Here is a 14,204-nt window from a genome sequence, read left to right on the forward strand (position 1 = left end):
TTTGGGAGGCCGAGACGGGCGGATCACAAGGTCAGGAGATCGAGACCATCCTGGCTAACACGGTGAAACCCCGTCTCTACTAAAAGATACAAAAAACCTAGCCGGGCGAGGTGGCGGGCGCCTGTAGTCCCAGCTACTCCGGAGGCTGAGGCAGGAGAATGGCGTAAACCCGGGAGGCGGAGCTTGCAGTGAGCTGAGATCCGGCCACTGCACTCCAGTCCGGGCGACAGAGCGAGACTCCGTCTCAAAAAAAAAAAAAAAAAAAAAAAAACAAAACTCTGAAGCACAGGAAATAGCATACACTATGGGAATATGGAATTTGGGACTCAAAGAGGTAAGGAGATTTACACTAAATCCCAGTGGCATAGAAGCCATGAAGAACCCTGGATTGGGAACTAGAAGGTCAAATCTACTCCCAATTCCATGACCAGCCTCATGACCTCAGTCATGGCTCTGAGCTGAGTTTCCTATAAAATGGGGCTATTTCTTGACCCATCTCTCTTAGATGACTTCTGTAAGTCTCATAGGTTCTTGATCTTCTTGTGAACTAGGAACTCCCAGGGCACACTACTATGTGATTCTTAGGATGCTGTGTTTTTATTTTTACTCACCACAGCTTGAATTTAATTGATTGTTTTCCAATCATTTCAAAAAAATATTACCCTTTCTAAATAAATTAGGATTAAAATAAGAAACCAAAATGAGGGCCCATGGATTAAGAAGCTGGAGAGCTCACAGGAGAGCTCATAAAGATTTCCATCTGAAATGCATCCTCTCCTCATCTCCATTGAAAATATCCAGTGGATCATCAGAAGAAAAAGGCTAGCAACACAGTTTACTAAGAAGGCTTATCCCTCTTTTTTCTGTCCCACCCAATTTCGCAATAAATAAAATTCCAAATAATAGCAAAGTCTCAACATCTGCATTGTGGTCTCCGAGTAGCTGTGCCCTGAGTATTTTCCTTTCACCTTCTATTATATATAAGCATGGATACATGAGCTTCATTATTTTTTAAATAACATAATTGTGGTCTTACGTTATAAGCAGCTTTATAACCTGAAAAACATTTCATATGAAAACAGAAAAAGGCCAGTGGTGAAGACAGCTATATGTGAATAGCTTCTATTTTCTATTTGCACAAGTATATTCACACAAGTATGTAAGAGCGTTTTCTCTGCTTGCGCAGAACTCATCTATCTGTACTTCTCCAACAAATACATATGCATCCATTGTTTCCAGAGAAGAGAGGAAGGGAAGTACAGGACAGCGATTCTTAGCAGATGTGTAAGGGGCCTCAGATGATTTCTCATGTGCGAGTATCAACTGGAAAGAAACCAGAATGGTGACAAAGGAACCAAGCATCAATGGGTAGCAGTTAGCTTAAAATGGCAACCATTTTATATGGACCTTGTTAGAATGAACCAATAATGATCCCGAGGGTTGAAGGGAGATGAGGGACTTTAGAGGATCCAGGAATCTTCTGAAATGGTATATACAGTTCTGTGTGTGCCTGTGTATACTTTTCTTTTTTCTTCTCATCTTGGCTCACTGCAGCCTCCACCTCCCGGGTTCAAGCGATCTCCTGCCTCAGCCTCCTGAGTAGCTGGGATTACAGGTGCTCACCACCAAGCCCAGGTAACTTCTGTATTTTTAGTAGGGAAAGTTTTCACCATGTTGGCCAGGCTGGTCTTGTACTCCTGACCTCAAGTGATCTTCCTGCTTTGTCATGATGCCCAGCCTCTGTGTATACTTTTTCATAAATTTAGATGGCTGGTGAAATGGGGCCATGACCCTAAAAAGATGAAGAACTACTAATCCACACTTGAGCTCAGAGATTTGAGGCTGCAGTGAGCTATGTGTGCACCACTGTGCTTTAGCCTGGCCGGCATTGCAAGACTGTCTCCCTCTCAAACAAAACAAAAGAACTACCGATCCAGATAAAAACATATAACACAGGCAGGGCTCGGTGGCTCACGCCTGTAATCCCAGCACTTTGGGAGGCCGAGGCAGGTGGATCACAAGGTCAGGCACTGGAGACAAGCCTGGCCAACATAGTGAAACCCCGTCTCTACTAAAAATACAAATAATTAACTAGGCGTGGTGGCGGGTGCCTGTAACCCCAGCTACTCGAGAGGCTGAGGCAGGAGAATTGCTTGAACCCAGGAGGTGGAGGTTGCAGTGAGCTGAGATCACACCATTGCACTCCAGCCTGGGCAACAAGAGTAAAACTCCGTCTCAAACAAAACAAAACGTGTAACACAGAGCAAACTCTGAAAACATCTCTGAACCTTGGCCATCAGCATCTTCCTTTGAATATTAAAGGACCGCCAACACAAAAACAGAGGCAGTGCTACAGCACGAATGTCGCCGAGTTGGAACCATTGTAAGGTACCTCATGATCAGGTCAGACTGGATGTTTGTAATTTTAGCCCTTAACTCAGAGACATTTCTCGTTGATTCCCAGGGCTACTGTGATGAAGCAGGCTTAAAAGGCTTTTAGTGACACTCTCCAAAGCAAGCTGACACCTCAAACATCTCCATTTCACCACCAAAGGGCAAATGTATAGATTACTGGTGTCAATGACCACTCACTGAGTGCTGCAAACGGGAACATTTTGTTCAAACACACACACAAAGAAAAAGCCGTCTTGTCCAAGTACCAACTTAAAATACCTTACAAAGTTGAAAGTCATAAACAAGTGATTCTTCTTCTTGGTCACTTTGCAAGCCAGGGACCCCTGGCCAGCGACGCCCCACTTGGGCCTCACTCAGCCACATTGGTGTGCCCCAGCTTACCTGTTACTGCTTATACCTGTGTTCAGTGGTGTCCTAGCTCTTGTACAGTGCCCAAGAAGAATGAGAATACACTGAACATTAAAGGGTGAGGAGGGTGAAGAAGAATTTTATTGAGCGATGAAACAGCTCTTAGAAGAGAGGGGATGTGGGGGGTGGTCCCCCACCCCTGCGGTTGGGTGGTTCTCTCCTATTATTGACTGAGTCTGGGGTCTTACAAGCAGAGGATGCACAGTGCATGCTGATTGGTTAGTATGTAAAAAAGGTTAAAGCAAAGACACCAATAAAAGGTGAGTATCACAGTGTAGAAAACTAAGTAGGAAAGGGTAGGTATATGTAAAATAGATGAAGGATGGGGATCAATCAGGGAAAAGCGCACCAAACAGAAAGATAAATTCTCAATCCGAGTCTGAAGATTTAACTTGTAGCTTGGCTTTCAGGCTTTAAATCGTCTTTGGCATGGAGGTGTGGTTTCAGTGGGTACCCATCCCATCTGCCCAGGCATTTGGCTGTCTCCTGTTGCTATCGCAAACCTGAGGAATAATATTTTCATAAACCCCAAGCCTAAGAGGGCTGTGGCCATGGTGTCGGGCCTCTGATGCTTCATTTAGATTGAACACTTGGCACAAGGCATGAGAAGAAGACCTGGTCCCTAGAAGCTTATAATCCAGTTGAAGAAAACATTTATGCATAATTTTAGAAAAAGGATTTTTCAAAAAGCCACAGAAAGTATAATGCAAATTTTCAGAGTTTGCACTGAGTATACAGATGCCAAGAGGAATGCAGACTAGCACGCTGCACCAGGCCAGGTGAAGTCAGTAACACATGGCTTTTGGCAGATGATGTTTTGCTCCAGTTTTCTTTTCTTCCTTGGCTAAGGAACTTAAGACTCAATTTCAACAGCCTGGGTCACTTACTGCCTTTGGAACATCTCCCGGACATCTCTCCCTTCCCCAATACCAAGTTGTCCCTTTAACATGTGCCCTGGGGCTTCTAATACTTTCTATCTCAGCACTGATCACTCCAAACTGAAAGTACTATTTACTTGTCTGTGTCCCCCACAGGACTCTGAAGCTCCGTGAAGGCAAGAACTTTGTTTCCCTGTTGCCTAGCAAAATGCCTGGCATACAGCATTTGCTAAACAAACATTTGCTGAATAGATGAATAAATAAAAAGAACATGGTCTGGTAGGAAACGTGAGAATTTCACACTGGGAAAGAGTGCAGTGGGAGTCAGGAAGGTGAGAGGAAGCATGACAACTGCAGGATGGAGAGTGTACTCTGGGCTACAGAAAGGAGTTGAGTAAAGAGAGTGCAATTGGTAAAGGGCCAAAGCGGTCAGGATCGTGCCCACTGACAGAGTGGGCAGTGAGGAGTCAACCTTCTGAAGCAGCAAATGACATTCTGGTAACAGCAATTACAGGAGATTTTGCCAAAGGAGGTGGGTGAGAGCAAACAGAGAACATTTTTAAGGCCCCTATAGCAGTCCAGACAGAGAGAAACAAATTATAATGTCATGGCAGGTGAGGAGATGGAAGCACCAGATCCACTTGACTGATCACCCTGCACCCTGGAGAAAAGTACTGCATGTACACATCTTCGCCCACTTCTGTAAATTTCACGTTTCTCCTATAGCCTAGCTTACTCTGTTCCCCAAAGTAGGAGTTTAGGAAATATCACTAACTACATGAGGTAATGAATGAACAACTAAACAAATGCACCATAAATGGTATACTTTATTTCTGAGAGAAGGAAACATTCTGCAGAGAGAAGCTGTACAGCCAGATAAGACAAATAAGATAGAAAGCATGGAAAGAAACAGGTGAAGAGCCAGTAAATTGTCCGGTCTCCCCCTCCTTGCTTTGTGGGACCAACCTCTAACCAATCCATGGACTATTAGTAGCTCAGCTTACCTGCCGCCCTAGCCCCCAAATATATTAGGTTTAATTTTCACTGTAGAGCTTCCAGATCAGGGCACAGTATTGCAGAAACAGCATAACATTTGGGGAAATTCAGGGGGAAGAAAACATTACAAAAACCAAAACAAACCTATCTAGCAACTGCCTTAGTTCTTAAAAATTTGATTTGGCTGGGCATGGTGGCTCACGCCTATAATCCCAGAACTTTGGGAGGTCAAGGCAGGTGGATCACTTGAGCCCAGGAGTTTGAAACCAGCCTGGGCAACAGGGCAAAACCCCATCTCTACAAAAAATACAAAAAAATTAGCTGGTATGGTGGTGTGCGCCTATACCTCTAGCTACTCAAGAGGCTGAGATGGGAGCATCTCTTAGGCTCAGGAGGTAGAAGTTGCAGTGAACTGAGATCATGCCCCTGCCCTCCAGCCTGAGTGACAGAGTAAGACCCTATCTCAAAAAAAAAAAACCAAAAAAAAACAAAAAACAAAACCCAAAAAACAACCTAATTCAAGAAATCGAAATTTAAGATATTTTCTTTAGATTTAAGAGAAGAAACTACATTACTGCCAGTCTTTGTTTATTTATTTCTTATTTATTTTTGAGACAGAATCTTGCTCTATTGCTCAGACTGGAGTGCAGTGGCATGACCTCAGCTCACTGCAGCCTCAACCTCCTTGGGCTCAAGTGAGACTCCCACCTCAGCTTCCCAAGTAGCTGGGACCACAGGTGCATACCACCATGGCCAGCTAAGTTTTGCATTTTTTGTAGAGATGGAGTTTTACCATGTTGCCCAGCCTGGTCTCGAACTCCTGGGCTCAAACAGTCCTCCTGCCTCGACCTTCCAAAGTGCTGGGATTACAGGCACAAGTCACCAGGCCCAACCAGTGCCAGACTCTTTAAGACCTCAAGAAAATGAGCCTCCCGGCCAGGCGCGGTGGCTCAAGCCTGTAATCCCAGCACTTTGGGAGGCCGAGATGGGCAGATCACGAGGTCAGGAGATCAAGACCATCCTGGCTAACACGGTGAAACCCCGTCTCTACTAAAAAATACAAAAAAACTAGCCGGGCGAGGTGGCGGGCGCCTGTAGTCCCAGCTACTCTGGAGGCTGAGGCAGGAGAATGGCGTGAACCCGGGAGGCGGAGCTTGCAGTGAGCTGAGATCCGGCCACTACACTCCAGCCTGGGCAACACAGCAAGACTCCGTCTCAAAAAAAAAAAAAAAAAAAGAAAACGAGCCAATAGGAGCATTCCTCTGACTTTCAAAGGGAAAAGGATCATGAAGTACAGGTGTGGGAATTGTGCCAGCTCTAGGAGACCTTCTCATAGGCCAACCACCGCCTCCCAAACCCATGGGTAAGAAGGAATCCCCACAGTGAAGAATAAAACATCATAAGCTCAGGGAATGACTGGGTGGAAAATGCCAATTCATTTTCTTTTATTTCATTTCTTAAACAAATTCTTTCCAAAATTCTAAGCCAGAGATTCTTAACCTGATAAATAACAATTGGCTTCTGAGGACTCCATAAACTCAGGGTCTCCAGAAATAAAAAGCGAAGTCTGTGTCAATGTGCATAAATGTTTTATTACTTTTTTGGAGTAGTTCTCATCAGATTATTACTATCAGGTTGGTTAATGACCCACAAAATGTTAAGAACCACTGCTTGAAGGCAGACATCCCCCTGTGGAACCCTTGCTTTCAAATCATCTCTCCTCCCCTTCTCCCTCAAAGACCCAGGAGCCTTAGAAACTAGAGAACCATGTGTCTTAGCTTCAAGGCCAAAAGTTATGTGGGAAGGAAATAGCCCACTGACTGGCTGTGCCTGGTTTTCCAAATTTATTCCAGGCCAGAGACCAAGGTGTTGGAGAGTCTTCAAGACCTTCAGGTAAGCTAAAGGGATAGCATGGGTACCTTTCCAGGTCTGTTTTGTGGTCAGAAGGATGAGAAAAGATCAAAACAATAAACAAACTAAACCTAAACACAAATGAAAACATACTGCCGAGAGTAACAACAAAATACTCTACTGTGCCCTACAATTTTCCGTACTTCAAATCTTAGCCTGGTAAGGACATCAGTGTCACATTCTATTATAGATAAGTTTCTAAAACTAACCAGACCAGGCGTGGTAGCTCATGCCTGTAATCCCACCACTTTGGGAGGCTGAGATGGGTGAATCGCTTGAGCCCAAGACCAGCCTGGGCAACATGGTAAAACTTTGTTTCTAAAAAAAAAAAAAAATCAGCCAGATGTGCTGGTGCACTGTAGTCCCAGCTACTTGGGAGGCTGAGGTGGGAGGATCATCTGAGCCTGGAGAGTTTAAGGTTGCAATGAGCCATGATCACGCCACTGCACTCCAACCTGGGCAACAGAGTGAGACTGTCTCAAAAACAAATAAATAAATTATAAAACTAAGCCCTAATGTCTAGGTATATGTAGCTTTTGCTATACTATGCTGGGGAATTTCACATCTAAAACTCAAGTCTACCCCTGAAGTCAGGCAGAGTAGCCAAGAAGCTATTGAAATAATATGACTATTACGTTGCTTTTTCAAACCAACATAATACAAAATGTAGTATGCAAATACAGGTTCAAAAGTCACAAGCAAATCCATTCATTTGATTTCCACGGTCAGAAAGGCTGCGACTTCAATTATCAAAAGTGCTTGCTAGTTATTGCCAATACATTTATGGGATCTTTCCAACAGGTGCTGCTTGTTTTGTTCTATTAGTATTATCATTTTTAAACTGTGTCCTGGGCCCTCTTTCTGGGCAGACTGTACAACTGTTTGAAATAAGTTTTTTTCAGGAAAAAAGTTTTAAACCATTTAAATGTCCAACAGTGAGAAAGAGTTAAACATTTCATGGTATATCCACATGACAGAGCACTAGACAGATATCGTATGTCATGTGGTAGAACCCATGATGACCTAAGTAAAGTTCACTACACAGTTCATCAGAAAGAGTAGAAAAGCAGGCTGCAAATAGCTCTTAATGTTAGGATTCATACAATTTTTATCTTTTCTCTGAGATTTTTGTATTTTCCAAAATTACTACAATAAATACAAATTAAAATTTTCTAATCAGAAATAGAAGAAAATAATATTATTTCAAAATAAGACGTCTACTATGACTCCTGACAAGACCACACATGGGCATGAGCTGCTGGCATGCTCCTAGAATCTATTTTTATTTTTATTTATTTATTTTGAGACAGGGTCTCACTCTGTGGCCCAGGCTGAAGCACACTTGTGTGGCCACAGCTCACCGCAGCCTCAACCTCCCTAACTCAAGTGATCCTCTCACGTCAGCATCCCCAGTAGCTGGGACCACAGGCGTGTGCCACCACGCCCAGCTTCTTTCTTGATTTTTTGTAGAGACGAGGTCCCACTATGTTGCCCAAGCTGGTCTCGAACACTCCTGAGCTCAAGCAATCCTCCCACCTTGGCCTCCCAAGGTGTTGGGATTATAGGCGTGAGTCAGTGTGCTCTGCCACACTCCCTGAATCTAAACTGAGAGGACAGAGGTGCTCAGAAGCAAAGGCAGCTGACAAATTTGAGAAACTAAATCATAAATTCCTGGGGAATAAATTCCTGGGGAAACTAGGGGTCTTGGAATGAGGACAAGAGGGCAGGCAATAGCTTCTACTGCGGGTGGAGGAGAGGCTGGGCAAAAACCCTTTGTCCTTTTTTCTTTCCTCCATATTACAGTTGGCAGATTGTGGCCGGTTCAACCCCCACTCCGTGAGGAAGGAAATGCCAGAACAGCGGGATGAAGGGTTCACGGAACACTAAGCCACTCCTTGCGTGTTCCCTCATACCACCAGGGCAAAGTGGTGACAAGTCAGGGAGACACTCAGGAGAAACAATGTCTGAAGCAGAGATATGAGAGGAGGGGCCCTGAGGGTCAAGCAAGGAGAGCTCGCAGGGAATCAAACAAGACCACCAAGGAAGGCAGCACCTACTAAATAAACATTGTGAGCTAAAATCTATCTCCACAGGGAGAATTAGTGAACCACAGTAGGAATATATGTATTAAGATGTCCCAAAAAATACACAGAGGGAGATTAAAATGAGCAAGTGTAAAGAGAAACATCCAGAAATACTGTGAACAAAAGTATGCTTGTGGAAATGAAGGGTTCAATACATAGGCTGAGGAGCAGCATGAATATGGCTGAGAATGAATTCAGGAGCTGGAAGATTTTTTTCAGGAGGCTTCATGAAGTAGACAGGAAATATACAAGAAAAAAGACATGCAATACACAAAAGTGTCAGTATCTATATACTAGAAATTCCATAAAAAGAAAAAGAAAATCAGCCAGGAGTAAGTAATTTAAAATATGACTAATAAGTCTTCTAAGTTAAAGGAAACTGGAAGATCTCACAGACACTATATTAACAGGAAAAACACACATTGAAGAGAAATCATTGCAAAACATACAAATATCAAAGTGAAAATTCTAAAAGCAGATCCCATATAATGGAACACAAATCTAAATGGCTTCAGAGTTCTTAACAACAAGTGATACAAGTGGAAAATGAAGTCGTATTTATCCTATCAAAGTTTTTTTGCCTTGATTTTTAATCCATCCAAGCTATCATTTAAATGTGAGAAAAAATTAAAGACACTCTTAATAATCAAGGCCTCCTAGGCTTACCACTTCAAGACCCTCTAGATTCCCATTCCTCAAGCATTCCTGGAAGAAGAAAAGTCAATCTAGCAGGATGTTATGAGATCCTGTATATGGAAAGTAAGGTTGAAAAACTTACAATATATCTCAATGAAGATCACTGCTGTTGCAATAAGGAATACATTCACCACCCTATGTATTCTAAATGACCCAGAACTAAAATTGTAGATGGTTTCACCATGGTCAGCATGGGGTATGGTGTGCAAAGGAAGAGAGAAAGATGGGGGAGACAAGAGGACAGTGTGGCTTTGGGAGGAAAGATATAGATACTGGTAAGTAAGATAGTCACAGAAAAAATAAACTAAGAAATACCTCAGAAGAATAAAAATAAAATGTGTATTTTCACATATACAGAAGGAAATTTACCCTTCTAAAGGAAGGCAAGAAAGGACTAGGAAAAGAATGAACTAAAAACATGAAAGAAGATGGCAAAACTACAACAGTCATTACAAGAAACATAAACAGGCTCACCAACCAAGAGACACTAGATTAAAAAAAAAAATCCCGGCCAAGCATGGTGGCTCATGCCTGTAATCCCAGCACTTTGGGAGGTCAAAGGTGAACTGATTGCTTGAGCCCAGGAGTTTGAGACGAGCCTGGGCATTATAGGAAGATCCTGTCTTTACAAAAAGTACAAAAATTAGCCAGGAACGGTGACATGTGCCTGTAGTCCCAGCTACTTTGGAGGCTGAGGCGGGAAGGACTGCTTGAATTGCAGAGGCAGAGGCTGCAGTGAGTTGAGACTGCACCACTGTACTCTAGCCTGGGCGACACAGCAAGACCTTGTCTCAAAAAAAAAAAAAAAAAAAAAAAACCAACCTGGGAAAAAGCCTCTTGGCTTTTAATGCAGTTTTTATAGAGAAAAAAAGAAAGCATCGAAGCATCCTGATAAAAAGAATAACTGATTGATAAGATATAATGATCATGAATATATGGACTCCTGAGTATACAGCTTAGAAATATCAAAAAGTAAAAATTGGTAAAACTACAGTGAGAAATAGATAATCAACAACTAACACACCCTTTTCAGAAATCAGTAGCTAAGCAAAGATATAAGACTTGAATGATGCAAAACATTCAAATACATATAGAAATATTTTACCCATCAGTGAATACACATTCTTTTCCAAGACACGTAGAGAACATTTACAAAAATAGATTGTGCTTCAAAGGAAGCCTAATCAAATTTCAGTCCATCAGGATATGCTTATTATAATGCAAAAGATTAGGCTCCTGAAACATATGCTTAAAAAAATTTCCTCTAATCCTATGTCTAATCAGACTGGATGGACTAGAAACAAACAATTATACTGTAAAATAACCTTTGGTTATTTAAATAATGAACATTATAAAGAATATTATGACATACTTAGAGATGAATGACAAAGCACTGCGTATCAAAAATGTAACAGAGTAAAATTATACTAAGATACAAACTGGTTGCTTTAAATACATTTGTGGAAAAGCAAACACTGAAACGCACTTAGTAAAAACAGAGCAAATCCGAAGTAAAGAAGGAAGGAAGGAAATAAAGGGCAGAACAAAGGATGAAAATACAACCAAAACAATTAAAAGCAAAAACTTATTTTTTGAATAAAATCAATAATACAGACAAACTTCTGGCAAGTCTGATCAAGGTGATGATGAAAATAAAATTTAGAATGAAAATAGACTTACACAAAAAGGTTAAACAAATAAAAAGGATTATAAATAGCTCTATGCCTACGATTTTGAAAACCTAGGCAAAAAGGACAAATCTCTGCCAAAATTCTGGCACAATTTTGGCCCAGAAAATGTAGTTCAATAATGGTCATCCAGATCCAGACAGTTTTATGGAACATTTGACCAAACTTTCACGAAAAGATAATCCCTATCTCATATACTTTTTTCTGACATTAGAAAAGAGGGAAAGGCTCCCAAATCACCTTATGAGATGAACATACTTTGGTTTCCGATAAACAAAGGTAGTATAAGAAAATAATGTATGGGCCCATTTTTCACCTATGACTATAGATTATAAACTTCAACAAAATACTCACCAACTCATTCCTGGAGAGTATTTTAAAAATAATAGATTGTAATCAAGCAAGATTTACCCCAGGAATACTGGATGGTTGAATGTGAGCAAAGCTAACACTGCAATTCACTACACTAATGGTCTCAAAAGGAGAGAAATCAAAGTTGATCGCACATGCTCAACAGCATTTGATAAGGTATAACACTTTTATCTGACTTTTAAAAAATCAGAAAGTTAGGGATAAAGGAGACACTCCTTAACTTGACAAATAAAAATGGTGCAGTAAGCATGATGTTTAACGAAGAAACTATAAAAGCTTTCCTTTTACAGTCTTATACAAGACAAGGATGTCCACTATCATCACTGCTGTGCAACACAGTATTATAGGGCTCAGTCACAAGATAAGAAAAATAAAAGATACAAAGGTTAGAAGAGAGGTGAGAAAACTGTTACTTCATTGCAAGATAATATCAATAGATAAATATTAGAATTAAGAGAATTCAGCATGGTTGCTAAATATCAAATCAATTAAAAAATTAATACTGAGACCTCATGCTCAGTAAAGGCTAGTTCTCTTCCTTCTCCATTTGGGAGGCTGCACTCTTTGGCCTCAATTTTCCTTTAACTCTCCAACCATTCTTACACAAGACTATTTTTCTTCCTTCCACTGTCTGTTGGTAAAAGCTCCCTATGGCTTTGTCTTTGGCCCTTGGCCCTTTATTTAGATTTTTTTTTTTTGAGAAGGAGTCTCTCACTGTTGCCCAGGCTGGAGTGCAACAGTGCGATCTCGGTTCACTGCAACCTCCACCTCCCAGATTCAAGCGATTCTCCTGCCTCAGCCTCCCGAGTAGTTGGGATTACAGGTGAACATCACCACATCGGTTAATTTTTGTATTTTTAGTAGAGATGGGGTTTCACCATGTTGGCCAGGCTGGTCTTGAACTCCTGACCTCATGATCTGCCTGCCTGCGTCTCCCAAAGTGTTGGGATTACAGGCATGAGCAATCATGCTCAGTTAGATTTTTTAAATGTGACAACCCTCCAGTTTGTCTCCAGACTTGCCCCCACATCCCAGTTCCAGCCCTATATTTCCATTTGTCTAATGTTCTCTCAAATTCACACTCATGAAACCTACTACCCTCTTCTGCAACAAATGGCCCTCTGCCAACTCTTCCTTGTTAACTGGATTAGTGGCCATTAACACCATGCTCAATGTCATGCAGACATAAGATCTCTAACTTTTATCCTTTCTTTTCTGAAGACAGTGGGCATTCAACAAATATTTCTTGGCCGGGCGCGGTGGCTCAAGCCTGTAATCCCAGCACTTTGGGAGGCCGAGACGGGCGGATCACGAGGTCAGGAGATCGAGACCATCCTGGCGAACACGGTGAAACCCCGTCTCTACTAAAAAATACAAAAAAAACTAGCCGGGCGAGGTGGCGGGCGCCTGTAGTCCCAGATACTCGGGAGGCTGAGGCAGGAGAATGGCGTAAACCCGGGAGGCGGAGCTTGCAGTGAGCTGAGATCCGGCCACTGCACTCCAGCCCAGGCGACAGAGCGAGACTCCGTCTCAAAAAAAAAAAAAAAACAAATATTTCTTGCATTAAAGACCCGCCAATGTTTTAACTCTTTTCTCCATTCTTACTGCCTTCAGGCTTAATCCAAAGCCTTATTTCCCTATGTTTATCAGAATTCTACAGCAGCCTGTGATATTCTTCCTAGTTAGTAAAGATTCTACTCAAAAAGACCAGGGGTTAGCAAAGTTTGCTGTAACATTTAAAGTAGAATTCTGCCATTATAACTTTTTTTTTTTTTTGAGACAGGGTCTTGCTCTGTTGCCCAGGCTAAAGTACAAATGGCACAAACATGGCTCACTGCAGCCTCAATCTCCCAGGCTGAAGCAACCCTCATGCCTCAGCCTACTGAGTAACTGGGACCACAGGTGCATGCCACCGCACCTGCCTTCTTTAACTTTTTGTAGACATGGCGTCTTTCCATGTTGCCCAGGCTGGTCTCGAATTCCTGGGCTCAGTCATCTTGCCTTGGCCTCCCAAAATGCTGTGATTACAGGCATGAGCCACCCTGTCCAGCCTATGGTGTATATTGAGCCATAAACATTCCATAAACAAATGGGTGTGGCTGTACTTCAACAAAATATTATATGCTAAAATAGGTGGTATGCCACATTTAGTGCCCAGGCCACAGTTTGCTAACTGTGCAATTAGACTATCAAGTTTTTCAAACCAAAACTTTTCTCATCCCTGCCAATTCAACACAGAATCCAATTACGTGGGTAAAGAAAAATCTAATTTTTTTCTTTTTTACATATAACACAGGTCGCCAGCTAGAAATTAAAATTAATTACTTAGGTATGTTGCTCATTACTTTCAAGACATTATTTTCCCTTTAAATTTATGAATCTTGTAAGAATAATTTACTGGAAATTACATCAATAGTACTGTAAAGGCTTTGAACTAAGCAGGACAAATCAGAATAGTTGGCAGCCACGTCATCTTTCTGTCTTTTATGGAAGAACACATCAAGAATGATAGAAGCTGCCAATAAAAAATTTTGATTCAATGAAGCAGATGATGGTGACATTGATGGGCTTTTGATTTCAATAACCAGGAAGGGCCCAGAATTCCGCTAGATGCAGGAAAAAATAGCAACGTCCCCTCTAGACCTTGAGATGAAACTTGGCTATAAAAGAAGGTTATACCTTCTTTTATAATAATGAATAAAGAAATAATGAATAAAGAAATAATGCAGAATGGCAGCTCAGACATCCTATTATTC

At 41.7% G+C, this 14,204-nt stretch overlaps 1 protein-coding gene across 2 annotated transcripts in view; it reads right to left on the reverse strand.

Annotated features, from left to right (window-relative positions):
* The window catches only part of INTS9 (integrator complex subunit 9), a 126,877-nt gene that overhangs the window by 32,193 nt on the left and 80,480 nt on the right, over window positions 1-14,204 (reverse strand). The gene's annotated exons all lie outside the window — the stretch shown is intronic.

Source organism: Trachypithecus francoisi, unplaced genomic scaffold, assembly GCF_009764315.1.
Source record: "Trachypithecus francoisi isolate TF-2019V2 unplaced genomic scaffold, Tfra_2.0 Contig01440, whole genome shotgun sequence".
NCBI classification, from domain to species: domain Eukaryota; kingdom Metazoa; phylum Chordata; class Mammalia; order Primates; family Cercopithecidae; genus Trachypithecus; species Trachypithecus francoisi.